At 39.5% G+C, this 24,528-nt stretch overlaps 1 pseudogene; it reads right to left on the bottom strand.

Annotated features, from left to right (window-relative positions):
- Positions 1-4,278: 4,278 nt before the first annotated feature.
- Positions 4,279-24,528, bottom strand: part of LOC123454072 — a 52,082-nt pseudogene continuing 31,832 nt past the window's right edge.

Raw genomic sequence — 24,528 nt, 5'->3', positions numbered from 1 at the left:
CCCTATATTTGACACTGGAGTTACTAGACTTTCACAGGGGACATATTCTATATTCAGCCTTACTACCTGTGTGAATTTGAGGGACAAAGATTATTTCATCATCAGTTAGCCAACTGAAGAACTCGGGTCAAAGAAGTTGGAGACTTTGTATGAATACATCAGCTTTGTGGGTATTCCAAGGGGAGGGAATTTGGCTAAGTTATTTAATTGTTTTTTTGGAGGGGAGATGAGTTTAGTCACCAATCACCACTTTGTCCCAAGGATAGTGACATTACTTTCTTAATTACTACAGAATGGGCTTTAAGTTGAAACTTTCATAACTGGACTAAAAGCTGTGGGTGCCTTAGTATATTTACAATGGCCCAGATGTCTTGAAAGAATGAATGGAGTCTGATGGGAGGAACAGGGAATTAATCTGTCAAATCTGTGCTCTAGCCTGTGTTTTAGAAAGCCCAAGGGTGGTGCTGGTCATATTGATGCACATTCCGAATCTTAGTCCCAAACTGTACTTGGGAGCGGCTCTTAATTTTCTTTGAGAGGACTGGTGTGTCAGAAATAATTGCTTTAAATGTATATGCTATGCTTATCAAACCTGCCCAGGAAGTACTTCTTTTAATGTTCATACCATTATATTAATGCTACTCTCACTTTTGGTAGAGAATCTTCTCTTTTCAGATGGAAGTGACCTTGGGATGACTCAGAAGGCATCGTGGTGCTGGAAAGAAGTCACAAGAGTGCTCAGTATTGCAATATCTCTACCACCTCTTCCAAGACTCAGGATCTAATGTGGAAGAGGTGGCAGAAAGAATGTAAGAGCCAAAGGAAGGGTAGGACTCCTTACAACGTGCTCCTCCAGACACAAAATGGCCTGCATATCCATGACCCCATAGTGCCTTACCCTACCTACACAAGACCATCATAATAGGAGGAAAAGATCATGACATCAAAATAAAAGCGAGACTGATTGAGATGGGGAGAATAGAGTTTCAAAGGGGAAAGTGGGGATGGGGGAGGAAGGGTATTACCATGGGATTTTTTTTTTTATATTCATGGAAGTTGTTAATAAAAAAAGAAAAAATAAATACTTGCCAACAGGAAACTCACAGATAGGAAAATCCCATCCATGCCTACAAAGTAAGAGGGATTACTATAGAATGAAAGAGTATTTAGAAGTAATTGGGATTATAATTGCAAAATATATATTGGGTAGGAGATCCAGTGGCACAATCAGTTAGCATGTGGCACTTATATATGGCTTGAATATTTTCTACACATTCACCACGTGCTATAATGCACAAAACAGAATTCTGTCTATGTTTTCTTCTTTTCCTTCCTTCCAATTGTTAAAAGTAAAAGTTTGCTTAACCCTTGGTGTTCCCCAGAGCTGCATGGAAAAGAGCTGCTGTCTCATCGGAGCCATCTGCAAGTGCTGCCCGGCTGTCCGATCACCTTAGTTGTGACTGAAGGCAACGCAAGTGAAGAAAAGATTTCCCAGACCCACGTGGCTTGCCAATTAAAGGCTTCGTGCAATGACAAGATAGCCCTGCCAATTGACTTTTTAATTGTTTTCTCCAAGCAACTGCCAATATGTAATTAGGCTTCAGCTAACAGGCCTTAACCTAATTTCGGACAAATGGCTCTGTGTGGCTGGTGGTGGGAGTCCGCTGATCTGTGATGTCTGATTCCAGCATGGTGGGTCTCCTGCAGAGGTGTGGTGGTAACTGAGGTGACCCAGGCAGGCTGTGTACCCTTGTCCTGAACATCACAAGCAGATGTCTGGGTGAGTAATCTCCGTATCACATGACCACACCTCACCTCTTCAGAATTCAAGCAAAATGGTATGGAGTCAAAACCCAGAAATTTTTTATTATGAAATAAGTCAACAATGATAACTTTTGCAGGTTACAGCATAATTGCATCTAACATAGCGAAGTGCCTTAGAAAACTGCCTGACCTAAAGCCGGGCGTGGTGGCGCTTGCCTTTAATCCCAGCACTCGGGAGGCAGAGGTAGGTAGATCTCCATGAGTTCAAGGCGACCCTGAGACTACATAGTTAATTCCAGGTCAGCCTGGACCAGAGAGAGACCCTACCTGGAAAAACCAAAAAAAAAAAAAAAAAAAAAGAAAGAAAGAAAGAAAAGAAAACAGCCTGAGCTAGAGTGAAACCCTCCCTAGGAAAACAAACAAACAAGCAGACTGACATGTAGTGACTTGTTGTGTTATTTGAGGATGCTGACAGACAACTTGTGCATTACCTGTCTGACTTTTCTTGAGGTTCCCTCTATTTCTCAAAGGCTGAATTCTTTGACTCTATTATTTTCAGTCCTTTCCCCATCACACATAGCCTTTCTGTCTTGCCATTTTGCTCTTGCTCTACTCCCTCATGGCTTTGTATGTTTGCTTGACTTTGTCTCTGTGCTCTTAACGTTTAATTTTTTCCCCACCCTAGCATCAGTTCTTCTGCTTCACAGATTTGTTACAATGAATGAGTTAAAATCCTGAAGCATTTGACCACATTGTCTAATGCGTAGTATGAACACACTGTTAAAGGGTGCACCTGGCTTATGTGGGTCCTAGGGAATTGAACCATGGTCCTTTGGCTTGGTAGGCAAGTGCCTTAACTGCTAGGCCATCCCTCCAGCCCAATAAATACATACATATTTTATTTATTAGACACAGAGAGAATTGGCATGCCAGGGCCGCTAGCCACTGCAAACAGACTCCAGATGCATGTGGCACCATGTGCATCTGGCTTACGTGGGACCTGGAGAATCAAACTCAGGTCCTTAGGCTTTGCAGGCAAGTGCCTTAACCGCTAAGCCATCTCTCCAGCTCATCAACATTTTATCCTATATTATAGGCATTTAATGAACTCATCATATCCTGTCACTCAGCTTTTCATTCCACTTGGAACCTTGCCTGGGTTTACCCTCTCTTGACATAACCTGGGACAAGCTGACTTTCCGAGAAGCCCTTCACTTCCTCAGTAGGAAGGAGAAAACCAATGCCTCTAAGGTATTTGCATTATGCATTCAGAAAAGATGTATTTTATAGCAGCTGGTTTGAAAAAGCCGTGAAATTTGTTGAACACCTTTGCTATTCAAAAATCAATTTAAGCCCTCTTTTGAAAATGTTAGAGATTATAAAATCCTCATTTCTAAAGTCCATAGACAGGAAACTCTTGAGGGAAAAGAAATCTAAGTCCTTGAGAAAAAAGCAAAAAGATACGCAGAGCAAAGTTTGACAAAGAGAGGAAATAAGGTGGATGGCATTTTTTAGTTTAGATAGATCTTTTACATATTAACAATTTTAATATATGTATAATATATTTTGATCAAAATGTCTCCCCATTACCTTCTCTTGGCCCTTTCACCATCCCCCTTCCACTGAATCTCCAACTAGTCTCACTTCTTTGTTTTTGGAATGTGGGTGAGACCCAAAGAGTTTAACCAGGGTTGCCTGCATGGGCATGGTGGGGATTATACAGAGCATGTGGATTTTACCAGTGGCTATACCACTGCAAAAAAAAAAAAAAAAGCCTCCTGCTCCTCCAGCCATCGTATATAAAGTAATCACAGAGATTCACATTAGGTATTTATCATAGTCGGGAGCCTGACTTATTGTCTGGTTGCACACAACTTATGGGATCACAAAGATTTTAAGTTTTCAGGAATATGAATCATGTTTCATGTATAGGTAAGATCATCATAAAAAGGTAGAAATTTGAAATTTAGGGTTTTCGTGAAAATAGAAGGCATAATAGTAGAGCCCATGCTGAGCACATTTGGTTAATAATCTATTATGCCTCGCACTATTTTCATTTTCATTAGCCCTAGTCATTGGGGATGGGACGAATGTTCTAAATCTATTGTGTGAGGCTGATTTAGATAGGATTCTGTATGCACTGGCTACCACCGAAGGAGTCCCAGTTGAAGGCCCACAATAAAATGGCATGTTTTCCAATTTTACCACAGTCATTTTCAAAAGCTATGTAATTGCCTTTCTGAAACTGTCAAACAAAACAAAACGGTGCTACTTATTACTGAAAGACTTTTGCCACTCTCTTCTCAGTTGCTACTTATAATTAGCTTTCTAACTAGCACCCTAAAGAAAATACATAGGCCACCAAGTCAAAACATAAATGCGCTATTTGCTATAAAAGTTCTATAGCCAATGGGAATAGGGAGTGTGGTCAATGGGTTTAGATTGACGTTAAAAAAAAAATTATAAAACAGTGAAACTCAGGAAAGGCCTGAAAGAAATGAGGCACCAACCATGTCACACTCTGTATACTGTTGCTACAAGCTTAGTGCTGGGCCAGTCACTTGCTAAAGGGGAAATTTCGAGATGGTCAAAGCTTAGGTGTTTCTTAAGTAACTGAGCATAACAGCTGTGTCTATTTAGTGCTCTGCGGTCATAATGATACCATTCGGTGATTTCCACCACCTGGTTGATTTCCAATGATCTGAACCCTGAGAAAACATAACAGAAATGAGCACAGTGAACAAATTTTCTGGCTTAGCCATCCCACCAGTGGGAGCATTAAGCAATGCTATGTCCTGGATGCATTTTAAATGTCTTGTGGAATTTGTGTGAATTTTGTGAAATAGTTCAGGTGGTGTAATAAATTTCATTGACTAGACCAAACAGTGCATTTTTAAAAAATATATATTTTTTATTTTTTTGAGAGAGAAAGAGGCAGATAGAAAGAGAGAATGGGCACACCAGGGCCTCCAGCTGCTGCAAATGAACTCCATATGCATGTGCCCCCTTGTGCATCTGGCTTATGTGGGTCCTGGGGAATCGAGCCTTGAACCAGGGTCCTTAGGCTTCACAGGCAAATGTCTTAACCTCTAAGCCATTACTCCAGCCCCAAACCGTGTTTTTTTTTTTTTTTTTTTTTTTTTAACAACAACAAATCTTAGCCTTTCCTTTAAGAGGGGTCTAACTGAGCCAGGGGGAAGGGCTTGCACCACATTGCTGGTTGAATTTCAGCCCTGACATTTTTATGAATTACATAGGTGAGTTATCCTCTAGGTGTCTCACTTTTTTCATTGATGGTTGCATATATCTGAGTAAAATTTGAATCAGATGGCTAGTACAAAACAGAGTGATGGTAACTGGAATACAGTAAGTGCTTCATCAAGATTACTTGAATTAGGAAGGTTACCTACCCTTTCACAGCCCCTCAGTGCTGCCTTCTATTTCCTTTATGAAAGCCATAACAACAGAGCGTCGTTACTGCCCTTGTAAAGGTGTTCCTCTTTGTTGACTGTAGTCCCTCATGAGTGTACAAGCAAGTGTGTCTTATCTCATGACTCATCACTGGTTGATCTCAGCAGTGATAATAATGCCTGGCTCTTAGAAATTTTACTAAATAGCTTTTAGTAAATGATTATTGTTAAATGAGTGTATCCAAAGAAGGGTTTGATTTGACTGATAAAACAAGAGTCCCCTAAGAGCTCATCACTAAAGTAGACTTAAAACACACCCACTAAGGCTTAGGAAAGTTTGCAGAAGAGGGGGCAGAAAGACTGTAAGAGCCACAGGCTGGGACATCATTCCCAGAAGCATTTCCTTCCCCCAACAACTGCTGCTCACACAATGCATAACCCACAACCTGATGGGCAATGCCAGAAACCCCACTGAAGAGGGACCCCAGCAGAATGGGTGCAGGGAGGAGGGGAAAGATGGTACCAGCATATGATGTATCCATACAAAGTATGTCCTTAATAAAAAAGAAAGAAAGAAAGAAAGAAATGAACTGGCAAGTTGGCATGCAGATTCTTTATAAAATACTTTTCATTCCCTAACCAGAATTTTGTCGTTTACACATTCACAACAAAGAAAAGGAGGAGGCAACTTTGATACAGTGCTGGAGATAGGCCCAGTATCAGCCTATGTGTAAAAGGCCTGGTTAGAGCATTTACTCAGTGTGAGCTCTGGAAAGATCACTTTCTCTTTGAGACTCAGTTCTAGAATGGGCACAGGAGACCACAGATTGTAAAGTTTGCTTACTTATTTCACACCATTTTAAGTGATAGTTAATAAGAGGGAGTGGGACAAAGTGAGAATAGTAAATAATGTTTCATTCCTAGGTATGTGATGCAATCACCTAGGAGCACCAGTTTCTGATTAGTATTTTTTAAAAATAATTTATTCATATAGTTATTTGAAAGACAGAGAGAGAAAAAGAGAGAGAGAGAGAATGGGCACACCAGAGCCTCTAGCCCCTGCAAACAAACTTCAGACACATGCGTAACTGGCTTATGTGGGTACTGAGGAATTGAACCTAGGTCCTTCAGCTTCAGAGGCAAGTACCTTAACCACTAAGCTATCTGTTTTAGTCCCTCTGCTTAGTCTTAAAGCTTAGCTATCTATAGTATGCATCCAATTCATAGTCATCTATCAAAGGACTTATAAACCTAAGATGAATAAGATAAAAAGTAAAAGGCATGTGAAGAATAAAAAAAAAATCTCTAAATTGTACCAAATTCAGTGATATTTGATTCAGATTGCTGTCAAATATAAGCTCATTTACAGCACACAGTGGTCAGTAATTAAGAACTTACCACTTACAGAAATATTTTTCTAGAGCTGGGCTTCGTGGCGCACGCCTTTAATCCCAGCACTTGGGAGGCAGAGGTAGGAGGATCGCTGTGAGTTTGAGGCCACCCTGACAATACATAGTGCATACCAGGTCATCCTGGACCACAGTGAGACCCTACCATGAAAAACAACAAAAACAAAACAAAACAAAACAAAACAAAGCAAGGAAATATTTTTCTAGTGGGTATTTGTTACATCTATCAGTGGAAATGTTTACTAAGCGGATAGTGTGTCCTTTTAAAAGATGCTACCACATCCTTCCAGACAGTCCCTTTGCTGAGGAGCTCTCTGCTCACATAGAGCAGAACAGAAATAAATAGGCCTTCTTATTCCTCAAGACAGACTGACTTACCATCTCAGTGCACTTCCCTATGGTGTGTACTTTGGAAAAAAAGAAAACATCACTGGTTATTATCTAGTTGCTGTCTATTTAAAAAAAATATCCTCAATGCCTTAAGGCCATGTTAAACACAAGATGATTAAAAAGGAAAAAAAAAAAAAACTTAATTAATTAGAACAAAGTTCAACTTAGAACAAGAAATGTTAGCTCTTGTAGATGACATAAATATTTGTCTTTGGCAATTAAATTCACAGAATTTGTTCTTTGTGTGACCTACAAGAAGATATATGCTATTAGTATATAATAATATCAAAGAAAGAAGATGATCCTAGTGAAATAAATCTATTATAAAAACAGAAAAAAATGAAATGGGTTGATAAAACACTTGACAGTAACTCCCATATCCAATTGAAGAAGTGATGTTACACTGGTACATTCATATCTCGAGTACACACATCCTTGTGATAATACATTTGAGGAAAATAATTAAAATTGAAAATAATTTTGCAACTGCAGCTCCAGCCATCTACTAAAATTCACTGTTAAATTCATGGGACTTTTTGTAAATTCTGACAAGAGTACTTTGTTTCAAGTAAATGAAAGAAATTTCTCACCTTCATGCAAGAAACTCCTTAGAGACTGAATTTAAAATACAAATCACAATCTCCTTACTGCATAAAACACATAATTTTCCTCCTTAGGTGTGTGGATTTAAGGCAGCTGTCAAACCTATTTAATTATGGGTCCACAGAGTCAAAATAAAATGAAAGATTTTCATTTTGATAGCAACTTCGCTGACTGTTTTATTTATCAAGTATGGGTAATTATTCCAGCCCTCATTTGAAATTTTTCTTCAAAATTGGTTGCATATTCTTAATGAAAGACTGGTGTCAACATTCAGCTTTTCAGGGTCTCAGATTCTTCTCCACTTTTTGTGTATATGTGTCGGGACTTTTTTTTTCTCCACATTTAAAAAATGCTTTCTCACCTACTGGTGCAAAACACTAATTCCATCTCCAAAGAAAGAAATGTATTATAATGTTGATGGGAAAACGTTTTGTTACATTTTATAAAGAAGTCTGAAAGCAAAATGTCCCAATCATCAACTTAGGGGGTCACTTTTATGAACAACATCTCTTATTTCCAGTCTCCAGTCCATTATTATGAAGTACTGCATCCATGGCAATGGTTCTAGAAGTACACCATTATTTACTTCAAGAGAAGGAGGCATTCATGTGCCATTTGATGACCTGTGGGATTGGCTTTCAGACAACCAAGGAATAATCAAAATTTAAAGGTATATAAATAACAGCTTTCTATATTGATATATTGATAAGATGGCCATCAAATGATATTTTCACTTCAATTTACCTTGTTTGAGTATCACCACAATAGTTTCAGTAGACAGGGGAGAGATACTTATTTTTTTTAATATTATTTATTTATTTGAGGGAGGAGAGAGGCAGATATGAAGAGAATGGACATGCTAGGTCCTCCAGCCACTGCAAACAAACTCCAGATGCATGTACTACTGTGTGCATCTGGCTTACGTGGGTCCTGGGGAATTGAACCTGAGTCCTTTGGATTTGCAGGCAAACTCCTTAACCACTAAGACATCTCCCTAGCTTGAAACATGCTTATTTTTTGCTTTAACTGATGAGAAAAAACTGAGTCATGGGGACAGTTAGTGCCTCAATCAGAGCAAATGCCTGTTCCACAGTGGGTTCTGGAATCAGTGTTTCTACTATCATAATAGGAAGGAACAGCCGCTAGGAAACGTTAGGGTAAGAAAAGTGGGTCATAAGGCCTTCTGATAGGATTGCCTGATAAAATACAGGTTATCCAGTTAAATGTGTGCCTCATATAAACATTTTTTTTAGCATAAATACATTCAGATTTGGGACATATATATGGAATTTACTCACTATTAATTTGAAAACACTATGTAATTGGGTCTCTTTTTCTATTTGTTGAAACTGACAACTATGGCCTATTTGCCTTTTTTATTTTGTTTTATTTTTCAACGTAGGGTCTTGCTCTAGCCCAGGCTGACATAGAATCCACTATGAAGTCTCAGGGTGTCTTGAACTCACAGTGATCTTTTTTTTTTTTAATTTTTATTTATTTACTTATTTATTTATTTATTTATTTATTTATTTATTTATTTGAGAGCGACAGACACAGGGAGAAAGACAGATAGAGGAAGAGAGAGAGAATGGGCGCACCAGGGCTTCCAGCCTCTGCAAACGAACTCCAGACGCGTGCGCCCCCTTGTGCATCTGGCTAATGTGGGACCTGGGGAACCGAGCCTCGAACTGGGGTCCTTAGGCTTCGCAGGCAAGCGCTTAACCACTAAGCCATCTCTCCAGCCCCACAGTGATCTTCTGACCTCTGCCTTTCAAGTGCTGGGATTAAAGGCACATGCCACCATACCTAGCCAAATGTGTAGCCCAGGCTGGCCTCAAGCTCCTGATCCTCCTGCCTCCATCTCTATAGCAATTTCATACTGGCATGGGCCACCACAACTGCTGCCTTTCTGATAGAGTATCCCAGGTTAACATGATGACAATACTGACAATTTGCATTATGCCCTATAGCTTGCATTTTGTCCTCTTAGCTTGCCTCAAAAAAAAAAAAAAAAAAAAAAAAAAAGGCTGGAGAGATGGCTTAGCAGTTAAGCGCTTGCCTGTGAAGCCTAAGGATCCCGGTTTGAGGCACAATTACCCAGGACCCAAGTTAGCCAGATGCACAAGGGGGCATATGCATCTGGAGTTTGTTTGCAGTGGCTGGAGGCCCTGGCACGCCCACACACTCTCTCTCTATCGGCCTCTTTCTCTCTCTGTAGCTCTCAAATAAATAAATAAAATAATAGAAAAAGGCCAGGCATGGTGGCACATGCCTTTAATTCCAGCACTCAGGAGGCAGAGGTAGGAGGATCACCATGAGTTCGAGGCCACCCTGAGACTACATAGTGAGTTCCAGGTCAGCCTGGACTAGAGTGAGATCCTACCTTGAAAAAACAAACAACAACAAAAAAAGTTGGAGTCATTTTTCTAAGAATGTGACTTATTTGTAGATAGGGTCTTTACAGAGGAGGTCAAGTTAAAATGAGATTCCTCGGGGGGATTCTAATCTGCTATAACTGTACTAATAAAAAGAGACAATTGGATCAGAGGTGGGAATGCACAGAAGAAATACGTGAATACCCACAGAGAGAAGACAAAGCCATGTGCTTATAGCCTTACACTTGTAAGCTAAGGATCACTAAAGATTCTGGAAAACACCCAGAGCTGAACATCGTGGAAAAACGCTCCTCTAAAATCATTCAAGAAAGCACAGATAGCTGGGCGTGGTGGCGCATGCCTTTAATCCCAGCACTCAGGAGGCAGAGGTAGGAGGATCACCATGGGTTCAAGGGCAACCTGAGGCTACAGAGTGAATTCCAGGTCAGCCTGGGCTAGAGCAAGACCCTACCTCAAAAAAAATTTAAAAAAGAAATAAAAAAGCAAGCAGACTAACACTTTAATCTAAGGCTTCTAATTTCTAGCCCCCAGAACTGTAAGGCAATGTATTTCCATTATTTGAATTGCTTAACTTTTCATGACTTTGTAAGAGAAGCCCCAGAAGTGAGTATATGTAATTGAAGTTGGTATAAAATTAATAACTCTCAGTCATTGTTACAGGCTGGCAGATATAGCCTGGTCTTTCTTATTTAAGATCGCTTCACTTGTAAGCCTATTTGACTGCTGTGAAGTCATATGATGCCTGTTTAGTTCTATATAATATTAAGTCACCATTATTTTATATTATTGCTCCATCCCAAGGTCTTTCTGGGGCTTTTGATTCACTTTTGCTAGGACAAAATACCAGGCCAGAAGAAACTTAGGGAAATAATGGGTTTATTTTTCTTATTACAGAAAGCAGAGTTCATCATGGTAGGAAAAGCATGGCAGGAGAAAGCTGGTATTAAGGAGAGAGAGAGAGAGAGGGAGGGAGGAAGGGAGGAAGGGAGGGAGGGAGGGAGAGAGAGAGAGAGAGAAAGAGAGAGAGAGAGAGAGAGAGAAAGAGAGAAAGAGAAAGAGAAAGAGAAAGAGAAGGAGAGAGGACATTACTGATTATGGAATCTCAAGACCAGACCCAGTGACATTCTTCCTTCAGAAAGACTTTACTTCTTGGAGATTCCACAACCTTCCAGAAAGCCAACATCTTCGGTTTAAAGATTCAAACCAGTCTATGGGGGTCATTTTACATTCAAACCACCACCACTTTTTTTTTATATACCAAATATGAATATCCTCAATGTGTCATGGCAAAACATATAACCATGGAGAATTACTAATGACTTATCTGAGTGAGGGTCCCAAGTCTGGCCAAATATTTACCCTAAATTTTAACTAATTTAAAAATATTTTAGGCTGGAGAAGTGGCTAAGTGGTTAGGCATTTGCCTGTGAAGCCTAATGACCCCGGTTTGAGGCTCGATTTCCCCAGGACCCATGTTAGCCAAATGCACAAGGGGGTGCATGCATCTGGAGTTCATTTGCAGGGGCTGGAGGCCCTGGCACCACATTCTCTCTCTCTCTCTCTCTCTCTCTCCCTCCCTTTCTCTCTCTCTGTCACTCTCAAATAAATAAATAAAATTAAAAAAAAATTTTATATCTTCATTGGCTTTAATGACTTTTCTGTTTTGATTACTACTTACTCCCTCCTATAGCCTTTTCCCCTCAAAGTCATGTAAACTTTTTTTTCCTATTTTATTTTATACTAGTTTTAGTTTAGTATAGGTCTGTAATATACTGTAGCCTCTCAAGTATGTTTATTCCTCAGTGTTGTTAGAACCAGAATGTCTTCATTAAACATTACTTATTTATGTATTTGCAAGAAGATAGTGAGAGAAGAGGGAATGGATTTTTCTGGGCCTCTTCCCACTGCAAAAAAACTCCAGATGTATGCACCACTTTGCACATCTGGCTTTATGTAGGTACTGGAAAATCGAATTAAGGCCATCAGGCTTTGCAAGCAAGTGCCTTTAACCACTGAGTAATCTCTCCAGCCCCCAGGGTGTTCATTTTTGAACTCTGATTGCTGTTTTACAAGTTCTTGTTTACAATCTCTTGCTTCCCAGAAATGATGCAGACCATCCATCTCAATTGTTAGTTCCTTGAAATGGCCCAGATCACCTGTCTCACTATCATTTTCCTACAGTAACCCAAGCCTTGAGGCAAAGTAGAATGTGCTACAATAATAGAATTCCAATGATTCTACTGTCCCACAAGACCTTCCTAGTCTGTAAGGGAAGTAGCTTCTGACTTCTCTGGTCAGGTCCCTTCTCAAGCTATCCTGAATAAAGTCTGTCTTGGCTTTTGAGCCAAGTCTTTCTTCTTTTATTTTCTGTTTCTTGCCTAAGAAGTGCAAAGTACTCCATCCAATATTTTCTAATATAGGGCTCTATCCAATATAGGGCTGCTTAGTGCTCCTGTATTCATATAGCCAGTTTTTTTTTTATATCATGGAATGTTTTTCCTTCTCCTATTATGAGGGATATTTTTTCTGGGAATAATAGTTTGGGCTGGCAGCCATAGGCTTTCAATATTTGAAATATTCCATTCCAAGCCCTTCTGGCTTTTAGAGTTTCCATTGAAAAATTAGATGTCATTCTGATAGGTGTAGCTTTTTAAGTGTTGAGCTGTTTCCCTTTTGCAGCTTCTAGTACTTTTTATTTGCTTTCTATGTTTAGCATTTTAACTATAAGGTGATGTGAGGAATTTCTTCTCTGAGGCTGTCTGTTTGGTGTTCTGTACATTTATATTGTACCTGAATGGGCCTGTCTTTCATAAAATTTGGCCTTCTCGTTCTCTTTTACACTCTCTCTCCCTGTCTTTCTATCTGCCCCTCTATCTCAATAAATAAGTAAGTAAAAAATATTTTTTAAAAAGGGGAGCTGGAGGAATGGTTTAGCAGTTAAGGTGCTTGCCAGCAAAGTCAAAGTTCAGTTCCGCAGTACCCAAATAAAGCCAGATGCGGCTGGCTTTCATTTGCAGTAGCTAGAGACCCTGGAGTACCTCCTCATTCTCTTTCCCCCTCTCTCTAACACATAATGAATAAATAAATGATTAAAAATGATTTGGAAAATTTTCTTGTATAATATTATTGAATACATTCTCCATGCTCTTGACCTATAGCTCTTAACCTTCTTATATGATCATGATTTGAATGTTTGGTCTTTTAAAAATTATTTTATTTTATTTTGAGGTAGAGTCTTGCTCTAGCTCAGGGTGACCTGGAATTCACTATGTAATCTCAGAATGGCCTCAAATTCATAGCTATCTTCCTACCTTGGCCCCCTGAGTGCTGGGATTAAAGGCATCTACCACCATGCCTGGCTGTTTGCCTTAAAATATTCCATCTTTCTCTAATGTTCTTGTAAACTCCAGTACCCAAATTGGGTGATCTCCCCCATTCCCACAGTGAGTTGTTGGTGAGGGAGGCCCGTGAAGCACCCAAAACAGTACAGACCATTGTCAAAGAACCTGGTTATCCACAAGAACTAAATGGTAAGATACTACTCCTGAAGACATACACCACAGGCTGCCATCCTAAGACACTGAGAAGTCATACTGAAAATGGGAGGGAAGCCATCTCCCTGCAGGAAAGCTGTCAGAGTGCTGGAAATGTTGAATGTGAGCTGTTGGTGGATGAAAGTTATCAATAGTGTGAACAAGCAGTGGATCCTTCAAGCTACAAAATCAACCAGCCAGGCAAAATGTACCCACCAGTACCGCCATAGCAGTGTATCAGTTATGGGGATAATCAACTGCTCTTTGAATGGACATAAGGCCCTCTCAGTAGGAGGGAATTTATACCTGGCACTGAGAACCAAGTCAGAAGACTACAGCTTAGAAAGCCGTAGACCCTAGAGGGAAGGTGCCATTGTTTTAAAATAATTTGAGAGGTTATGCCCATCCCAAAGCTGTCACTTTGACCAATGCTGCTATCACTCTTGGTTAGAGAACCCGCTTTTTATAGATGGAGGTAAATACTAGAAAGACTCATTAGAATGACAAGAAAGCCGAGAGCCTAGTGTGGAATGAGTCATCTCTCTCATCTGCATCAGTGGCTAAGAAACACTGGAGAGGAAGTGATGGGTTAAATATGAGTACTGCTCTCACAGGTAGCCAAAGAACCTTTTCCATGGTGGTGGCGGTAGACACTGTACAGACCCAAAACTCATCAAAGCAGAAAATAAGGGCTTGCTGATAGCTCAACACTAAAGGAGACTGCTAACACGCTTTCTGAGCCTCAAGGAACGCTGCTGAAAGAACTATAACATTGTCCTTCCACCACACAGAGACCGACTGATACATTTATTACCCCACAAGGATCACCAATAATCCCACTGAGAAGGGGACCTCCATGGATTGGAGACTTAGGAGAGAGGATCTCATAGTATAACCTGGTGGGAATATGACTAGCCCCTGACAGGGTCATATAATAAAATTAATATTTAATTGCTATAAAGAATGTAAGAGCCACAGACGTCATTTTGTGGATTTATGACCCTGCAGGTCATTACCAATAGTCCCATTGAGGAGGACCCTTCTGGGCAAAGGAGGATAACCTGGTAGGAATATGACCAATTTTCAGTATGTTCTCAATAAAATCACAAAATGCATTTGATATCCTGGAATGACACAGGCAGAACTCCAAGTGAAAGGTAAGTGTGAAAGCAGGGATTAAAGTGCACCTGACCCAAAGACAGCTATTATTCATAGCTTTGCTTCTGCTCTATCTTGAGGACAGCCATTCTGAGTTCAAAAGAGCTGAGAAAATTGCACTGTGTGGCACCTCAGCAGGCACATAATAGCTTGGATTGCTTTGCTCATTAAAAGATCATTTCTCTTTTTCCTCTCCAGTGAACACTGATAGACAAGGAGCTTACTTTGAAGTCAATCCCATAGAAGGATCAAGACAGGAATATTCACATATTAGGTCTTTGGCCCTCCTATGACCTTAGGATCCCAGAACGATAAACATGAAGGACATTTTGTCAAAGTCCAATAAGCAAATCATTGCTTGGGAACACTGTAATCCTATGGGACTGCTAACTGCCATACAGCTATCTATTCTATTAATGGCCACGATGAGGTGGTGGCTCAGTCCACCCACCCCTGACGTGTAGTGTGAACTCTGCCCTCTGATTGCTGTAGATTCCGCTACTCTGTTCCATCATCAGGACTCACTTCCAGTTCCTCAAGGCCCTTTCTGAACTCTGCTTGCCTTCCTATCCTCTTCCACTGCTTTCTCTTAATTACCTTGAACTCTGTCATTGCACTTAACATTTTCAAATTTTTCATCTGTATATTTTTTCTATGTTTGTTGCTCTTTCAATTAGAATAAAGCTGAGCTGAGTGAACCTGACTCTCCAAATGTGCTTGTTCAGCAAATGAATAAACAACTATTATTTCTACCACTAGTGCTCCATTCTTGATAGTTTCATTTGCAAAACTAGGACAATAATTGTCTCATAGATATTACAAAAATTAAATGGAAGCCAGGTGTGGTGGCGCACGCCTTTAATCCCAGCACTCGGGTGGCAGAGGTAGGAGGATCACCGAGAGTTCGAGGCCACCCTGAGACTCCATAGTGAATTCCAGGTCAGCCTGAGCTACAGTGAGACCCTACCTTGAAAAAAAAATAATTAAATAGAGTAATGATTTTTAAAAATTTTTTTGTTTATTTTTATTTATATTGAGAATGACAGACACACAGAGAGAGAGACACAGAGAGAGAGAGAGAATGGGCGCACCAGGGCCTCCAGCCACTGCAAACGAACTCCAGACACGTGTGCCCCCTTGTGCATCTGGCTAACATGGGTCCTGGGGAATCAAGCCTTGAACCGGGGTCCTTGGGCTTCAAAGGCAAGTGCTTAACTGCTATGCCATCTCTCCAGCCCAGAGTAATGATTCTTAATACAATAACTTGTATATTTATCTTAATCTTTACAAAGGGATTTTGGAATTAAATATTAAAAGTATCAGTTCGTTATTTATTTATTTTTGTCTTTTCAAGCTAGGGTCTTACTCTGGTCCAGGCTGACCTGGAATTCACTATGTATTCTCAGGGTAGCCTCATGAACTCATGAACTCATGAACTCATGGTGATCCTTCTACCTCTGCCTCCTGAGTGCTGGGATTAAAGGCATGCACCACCACACCGGGCTATCACGTCTTTTTTAAATGGGAGAACAAAGCTTACAAGAGAATTAGTTTGCCAAAGGCTACAGATCTGGAGAATGTTAGAAATAGTATTCAAATCAAAGATTCTAGTTTCCAAAACTCATATGCATTGTTCATATACCAACAAGCTATACAGACAAATGCAGCCTGAAAAACTCAAGTTCTTTCAAGTATAGACTCTATTTCTTCTATATTGTCAATTGTCTCATCAATTTTTTTAAATTTAATTAATTAACGAATTTACTAGAGGGAGAGAGAGAAAGGGGGGGCAGATAGAGAGAGAAAATGGGCATGTCAGGGTTTCCAGCCACTGCAAACAAATTCCCGATGTATGTACCACCTTGTGCATCTGGCTTACGTGGGTTCTGGAAACTTGAACCTGGATTCTTGGGCTTCACAGGCAAATGCCTTAACTGCTAAGCCATGTCTTCAGCCCTCATCTATGCTTTGTGTTGGCATACAATCTCTGGGCATGAGATGAGAATACTCCTAGACGTGGGAATAATTCTAGGTGAGGAAAGAATGGAAAGAGGAAATATGAAGCTTCACTTTTATGAAACACATGGGTAGGGACTAGTATTTAAAAGTTTATTTTGAAATGTTATGAAAGCAATTAAGTTTAAATACACTAGGGAGGGCATAAAGGTTAGAAAGGCAATAACATGCAATTTTGGGAAATGTGATGGGTTGAAGTCCATCATAGCAAAAGCCCACAGATGGAGCAAAATCAGTAATATGCAGCTACCCAAGGTGCTATTTGGGGAACATTGAAAAAGAAGTCCAAAACAACTTCAGTTTCAGTAATGAAGCCCATTAAATGTTCTGAACTGAGAAGTTAGATGAGGTTGATGATGAGATATTTAAATGTCATATATGCCCATGCAAACGCATTTGTATACACAAATAAACATGTTTCATTAAATAAAAATTTTAATTTTCCCCTTTATTCATTTTCCACATTATATACATACATACATATACATATACATACATATATATATATATATATAACATATATATATATGTATATAGCATTATTTGAAACAAAGCAAAGCAGATAAAATTAGAATGAAAAGCAACCAGGAAAAATAAGGAAAGAATATTGATACTCATAATTTATGTGGCAAGACTAATACATGCATTTATGGCTCTTAAAGATTTTGTCCTCTTTGGCGATATGTATGATGCATGTGAACAACCTTAAAGGGGAAGTAGAGAAAAAGAAACAGAAAACATGAGCACCAGGCAGGTCAGCGCCCTGTTCAGCCTAGAGACAGAGGAAACCAATCAGGTATTGTCACACATGACCAGCATTACTGTGTGCTGTTATTTATTGTAAACGGCGTAGGAAACTTTGAATGGGGCTCAGGTTCTTTGGCTGGTTACTCCACCTGTGTCTTAGCCAGCTAATAAAGCTGTTTTCCTGTGGGGGCGAGAGAAGATTTTGTCCCTGTCCCCTTCTTTGCTTTCTATGGATGGAAGAAGAAAATGCAGCGGGCTGGACACTTAGGTAGCAGTGGGTGAACACACACGTTAGGCCAGAATAGGAAAAAGAGATTACAAAGTGCACTACGATGGAGAAGTGTGTTAACGTTATCATTTCTGAACTATTTTAGTCTTCTTGAGAAAAAAAAAATAACATGCTACATGCTTTTAAAAGGAATGTGCAACGACCTGGGAAGCACTTTGTAGTTCATTAACTACTACATAAATAGTAAACAAACTAATGCTGAGCCCTATGTGACCTGTATTGCAGAATTAGAGGGCTACCAAGGAGGGCTAATAACTTCTCAAAGTGAAAAGTGGAAGAAAAAAGTGAAATGTGTATAATTTAATTCATATTTGTCCAAATCCTAAAATTGATAATAGATAATGCTTCCTTTTAGGTTCTATCTTATGCCATATATTTGTTGATGATTTTTATTCTTGGCAAAATGCCTTCACCAGACTTTTAAGGCTAATTTGGAGAACAAATGTACATTCGATAACATCAATTCAAGTTTTGGTTACATGAATTTTAATTTTAAATACAAAGAAGTAGAAAATATTTAATTTTTTTCAAAGTAAGCTTGCTAAAAACTAAAAAGGAAAAAAAAAAGATATTCAAAAGATATTTTTATAAATTAAGGGTTTTCTTTAAAAACCGGTTAACTCCTCTCCAGGTTCTCAGGGGTAAAATGTCCTCCAGGAGCTCCATGGCACTGACAGTCCATGATCTGCGCTCAAAGAAGCCCAATTTGGTTCATTTGTTCACCTACTCATTCAGAAAAGGCTTGTATGCCAAGCCCATGCAATTGAGCACACCTTCCATATTTATGAACAGGAAAAGCAGTATGTTTCCCTTTTATCCACAAGGGCGCCTTGCTGTTCCTTGAACACCCCTGGCAATGTGCCCACCTCAGAGCCAACAGATTTCACAGTGGAAACCGAGGAATGGTCGCTTGAAGACAATCCACTGAAGGCTCTGGGCTGTGGAAATACAAATGAAGCTCTTTCCCTTGAAAGGAGAGCGCGTGTCTGAACACAGTGCTGCGGCAGAGGGTCCCTGCTTGAACAGGGCCTCCTAGGGACGCGTTCTTCCCAGGTTTAAACACTGTGGCACTCAGAGGCTACAGCGTGGGTCAAAGAAGGTCAGATACTGTCTCAAGCCGACAGTGGAACTTGGCATCATCTATGCGGTGCCGGTTTTGCAGGCACAAAGAAGGCATGAGAAAAAGCTGATGAAGTTAAGCTATGTGGAGCGTGGCTGGAGTCCCTGCGGGGGTACCCCAAGGGACCAATACATGAAATTGTTACAGTGAAGCCACCGTTTTAGTGGGAGACCCCAGGATGTCACTGGGAGCCAAAAGAGAGCTCGTGTGCGCTGCGGGCTGCGGGGCAGTCGGGCTGGAGCCTGCCACCGCGTCCCTCAGTTACCAGACCGACCTGAAGCTGCGGAGCTCGGTGTTTGCTTTGGGACGTTTTGGGTCTGCTTTGAGACATTTTGCATTGTCTTCGCTTTGTTCTTTATCTGCGATGGCCCATTCTGTATCCTTTGTGTATAAGTACGCAACTTTTTTTTTTTCTTCAGTTTAATTTTATTTTATGAAAGCTCCAAGCTAAGAGCTTGCCTTAAAGCACAGTAGAGACTTTGGACTTTTGCACATTTGAAGTGTTGAAAATATTAAGGCTGAATATTCTTGTAGTTAAATTGAATACATTCTTGCTGTTTTTTGTTTGTTTGTTTGTTTGTGTTCTCTACATCAGGCTGACCGGGGAATTTGGTATGTAGTCTCAGGCTGGCCTTGAACTCATGGTGATCCTTCTACCTCTGCCTCCTGAGTGCTGGGATTAAAGGCTTGGGGACCATGCCTGGCTTACATTCAGTGTTTTAAAACAGTCCTTAGCTCATGGGGTCCAGGGACTGAGTATCATGGTAGGGTTTGAAATGTCCCACTTAGGCACCCATGCATTTGAATCCTTGGTCCCCAGCTTGTAGGACCATTTGGGAAGGCTGTGGAACCTTTGGGACTGTGGCCTAGTTAACAAAGGTGGTCTGCTGGACTTGATAGCAAATGGCTCTCCTTGGTTCTGACCCAAGCTCTCTGCTTTCTAGACTGCTAAGATGTGAGCAGAAGCAGTGTCTCCAATCACTGATGGAGATGCTCTACCTCCCATCCCTACCATGATCCACTGCCCCCTTACACTATGAGCCACAGGAAACCGCTCCTCCTTGTGGTTGCTTCTATCGGGTATTTTGCCACAATGATAACAAAAACCATTAATGCTGTGTTTTTTGGTAAGCATTCAGATAGTTGTATTTGTAAACTAATCTGTATTCATGAAAAACTCAGGATTCCAAATAAATTTAAAAATAGTAGAAGTTGAGCTTCAGAGATGGCTTAGTGGTTAAGCACTTGCTTGTGAATCCTAAGGACCCCAGTTTAAGGCTTGATTCCCCAGTACCCATGTAAGCCAGATGCACAAGGTGGAACATGCATCTGGAGTTTGTTTGCAGTAGCTGGAGGCCCTGGTGCTCCCATTCTCTCTCTCTCTCTCTGCCTCTTTATCTCTCTGTCTATCACTCTCAAATAAATAAATAAAACTAAAAACAAAATTTTAAAAAAATGGTAGAAGTTGGATAGATTTGCTAGTCATGGAATACTAAAAGGAAAGAGAAATTGGAAAAAGCGGGTGGGCCAGATTGGGGCCTCCAGTGTGGTTCTGAAAGCTCTGACCACCATTTGATTTCTGGGAACAAGAGCATCGGAGGGCATTATTGAAACCATTGTCACTTAAGATTATTACCACTTTCTAGTTTTGCCCTGATATGTTCCTCTTTCTGAATGATTCAAGCCTCATGGGTTTGGAAAGTTGCTTATAACCTAAAGCTGGCAGTAAGTTTCACTCACTGGCAATGGCAAAGCTATCAAGGTCTTTATCCTTCTGGTCTGATGTCACTGACTGATATCCTACTAATAGTGGGATAGATTTATCATAGGAAACAAGTGAGTTGATTGCATGTATGAGATAGCCCCGAGGGAGTTAAGATTCAGATGTTCAGAGTGGGCGAGTAAAGACTGCTCTATCTCAAAGCTATTTTAGTAGTTGCCCAAACAAAAAAACTGTTCCTTTGTTAAGAAAAACTGAAGGACAAAATCACTTTGTTTGGAAAGCTTATTATAATTTGAAGTATAGTAAGGTCACACCACCTACAGTTATGTGGTAATTAAGATAAGATAATTCAAGTGAACAGCTTATTGTAATGGCAAGACATTATTGTGACTAATAGTCACTTCTCTCCCACCACTCCTCACAGAATTCTGTTCTTGTGACTCCTTTTTTTTTGAACTGTTGGAGTGTAGTTCATGTTGTACAAGCAAAGTAAAAATGTAAAGTTTATGTAGAAAGAGGAAGATTTGAGAACACTTGGCATAAATCAGCTACATATAGTCCCACAAGAACCAAGATAGTCATGAAGTGTCTCCAAACTACGGTTCAGGAAAGGTCCTCACACAATGATGAGATGCACTTGACTTTTAGGGCATGGATCCAAAAGCATGGCTCACTAAAATTAAAACATTATAATTGTAATGTTCCCCTAAGATTAAAGCTTTCAAATGCGTACATTCCTCTTAAAATCATAATTGTCAGCTAGATAATGTGATTTTTTTTTGTTAATATCATCCTTGTGTTTTATTTTATTAATGTTGATTTGGGCAGAATTCTACATAGAAAACATACAGGAAACATCACATGGCAAACACTTCTAGGGCCTTTTGCCCAGTGGCAACCCCTGAGTGTGGCGGGCCTGAGACATATAACTGTCATAGCTCCAAACTCCCAGTTTCCGGAAACACGCTTCATTTAATATAGTTATAGCCCATTTTGTATTTTGCATGCATTGGGATAGAACTCTGTAAATTTCTGAGATGAACTTATGCGGCTCAGCAAAGGACCACATAGGAACATGAGAAGACAGGAGGATGATCTGCTCACCAATAAAGACAAGGCAGACACAGAGTCCTTGGCATCTTACTGAAGTAATAAGGTTAATAAATCTAGCAGGGAGAGGAATGTGGGTCATGCCTATTCAAGTTTTCCCATCCCATAGAGTACCTTTTCCAATAAAAGGGAGTCTAGTGATCTGAAATGTTATAAAACCAGATGCTAGAAACTTGAGTCATAGTGTCCTTTTTTTTTTTTTTGTCTTCAAACTTTAACCCTGTATCAAATCCCACCATATGAGAAGTCTGAGAGCGAACACTGTAGGTTCTGATATAAATTAATCCAATAATAACTATAACATGAATTTATTTAATGCTCTCATCACCTCACTCCTAAAGATCTCCTCTCAGCCACATGAGATTAGTACTTATTATCTTTAATTTATAATAGAACTTATTATACTTTTGCAGCCTGAGTGTTTTTCTCAAAACTGTCACCACACCTAGGAAGGAATAGAATTGAGATCTGAGGCTACAGCAGCCTAATTTCAGACCCCATAGCTTGATTACTATTCTGTATTGTTTAAAAAATATTTATTTTTCTTTGTTCTTTGATAGTTTCATACACACGTGTATGTACATATGCACACATGCAAATACACACCCACACATTGTATTTTCGTCACAGAGATGCCCCATTAACCTCTCTTGTCTCCCTTCTACTGCTGCTGAAACTCTTGCTACCATGGAAGAAAATGACTCCCCCTGCCCCAGAAACCATTAATTGTACTTGGGAAAAATTAAATCATTATATGTTATTAAAACAAACAAAGTCTAAATTTGATAATGATAAATCATGTATCAAATACAAGAAAAAATATACATCTCTGTCTTTCCTTTCCAATCCATTTAGAATAGTTTAATGGATATTGTGCAGAAAGGAAGGACTCAAATCTTAATGCTTTAATAACATGTACCCTAATAAGTTTTCAAAATTCATACCAGTAGCAGCTAGATATCAACTTATTGAACATTCACTGGGAATAAAATATTCTAACATATGGAAGGGATTCCATATGTTAATGTATTAAATTTTCATGAAATCTCTGTGAAAAAAAGTGTCCTTGTTATTTCTAGTTTACAGATGAGGAACTTAAGGCATATAACTCCTGGGCAGTGAGAACCACCACTTGTATTTGGGCCCCATAGGCTGATAATAGAGTCTCTGTTATACCACTTTGCTGTGAGTCCTTTTAAGAACTTGAAATCTGTCTATTTAACCACAAAATTCCTTCAGCATCAGTTTTCCGTAGCCTGGTTACATGTTCAATATGTCTGTCTATGTAGCTGTCAGTGTAGGTGAAGAATTTTCACATGCCATATGTTATTTAATATAACACATTTGTAAAGAAGACAGAACTGTTTCCAAGTTCTTATGTCACAGATGAGTAAAAAAGAAATTTGGAGAAGACACTCTCATTTGCCTAAGGTTGTATAGTTGCAAAAAGGCAGAAATGAGAATTAGAAACTAAATTCTCTTGCTCTCCATCAGCGATATCGTAGTAATTGAATATGGCTAATGGCCAGAGAGCCATTGTGTGGAGTTCACCTATGTCTGGTTTTAGGGAAAGTTGTCAGCTGTCAGATTAAAAACCAGTAATCCCGCCTCAGTGAGTGAAGTCACAGCAAGGAAGTTGTACATACATTCAGTTACAGAGATCAGTAAAGGATGCCTTGGGTCTAAATTGAGAGCGTACTCTATCCATAAACTAGACATGTATGAAGAAAGGAAGGACTTGTTTAGCATTCAAATCTACAGTTCTTTTCTAAACAGAAAATCATTTTCCAAATTTTAGTTACTTCCTTAACCACCTTTTAGATTTTAACCTGATCAATATACACCTACCCTTATTCATACAACATGATTTTTCAGTATGCTCACTCATTTTATTTAGCCTAAGCAATAATATATAAAGGTAGAGGTTTGATATGTGAACTACACATTTTAAAATATGCATTAAAATAAGCATAAAGTGTCTACCTGGAGTCATGTCTCAAGAAACAAAGAGAGAGCCAGGCATGGTAACACATGCCTTTAATCCCAGCACTTGGGAGGCAGAGGTAGGAGGATCACCGTGAATTTGAGGCCACCCTGAGACTTCATAGTGAATTCCAGGTCAGCCTGAAATAGAGTGAGACCCTACCTCGAAAAATAAATAAACAAATACTGTGTTTCTAAAAAAAGAAACAAGGAGAAATTTGAAGACAGCAGAAAAGACAGCTTGGCAAATGAAGAATGGACCAATGGGCTCAACGTTTCTGGCTTTCTGTTGTGATCTTTGTGTGTATCTGCTCAGACAGTATAAAGCAAAGCTTCCTTCTGACCCTTTTGGAAAAGTATAATGAGATAGATAGAAAGTTTTAATTGTGAACTCTTTAATACGGAAATAGGGCAAATGTTAATTACAATAATAAGTAGCAGACAGTTTAGAGGCTACTAAATACTACTGCATAAACAAGAAAATTAAGCCCTTATGGATAGGAGAATTTAGTTTTGCTACTTCCTTTGTCTTCTGGTGGGATAGGGTGAGAACACTGGCTATTGAATTTTCATAAAGGTTTTGGGTTTCTCCATTGGTTTGAGGGTCTCTACTATACTTATGACCTTCTGCTATACCTTCTCTACCAAATTCCAACCTCACACTAAAATTCAGCATGATTATCATAGAAACTGGGATACCTACACAAGTAAGGGATTTCTGAAATGTGGCTTTTGAAATTTGGATTCTATTTTCTGTCCAAGCAGTATGCTCTCAAACTTTTCCCTCCCTTCATCAGTGGCATGTGTATATGTGTGTACTCATAGTATGGAATTTATAAGGACTGAGACATCATTATTTAATTTAGTATAATTTAAT

This window comes from Jaculus jaculus, chromosome 13 (assembly GCF_020740685.1).
Source record: "Jaculus jaculus isolate mJacJac1 chromosome 13, mJacJac1.mat.Y.cur, whole genome shotgun sequence".
Classification (NCBI taxonomy): domain Eukaryota; kingdom Metazoa; phylum Chordata; class Mammalia; order Rodentia; family Dipodidae; genus Jaculus; species Jaculus jaculus.
The sequence above is the reverse complement of the archived record's forward strand: the minus strand, read 5'-3'. Positions and strand labels throughout refer to the sequence as shown.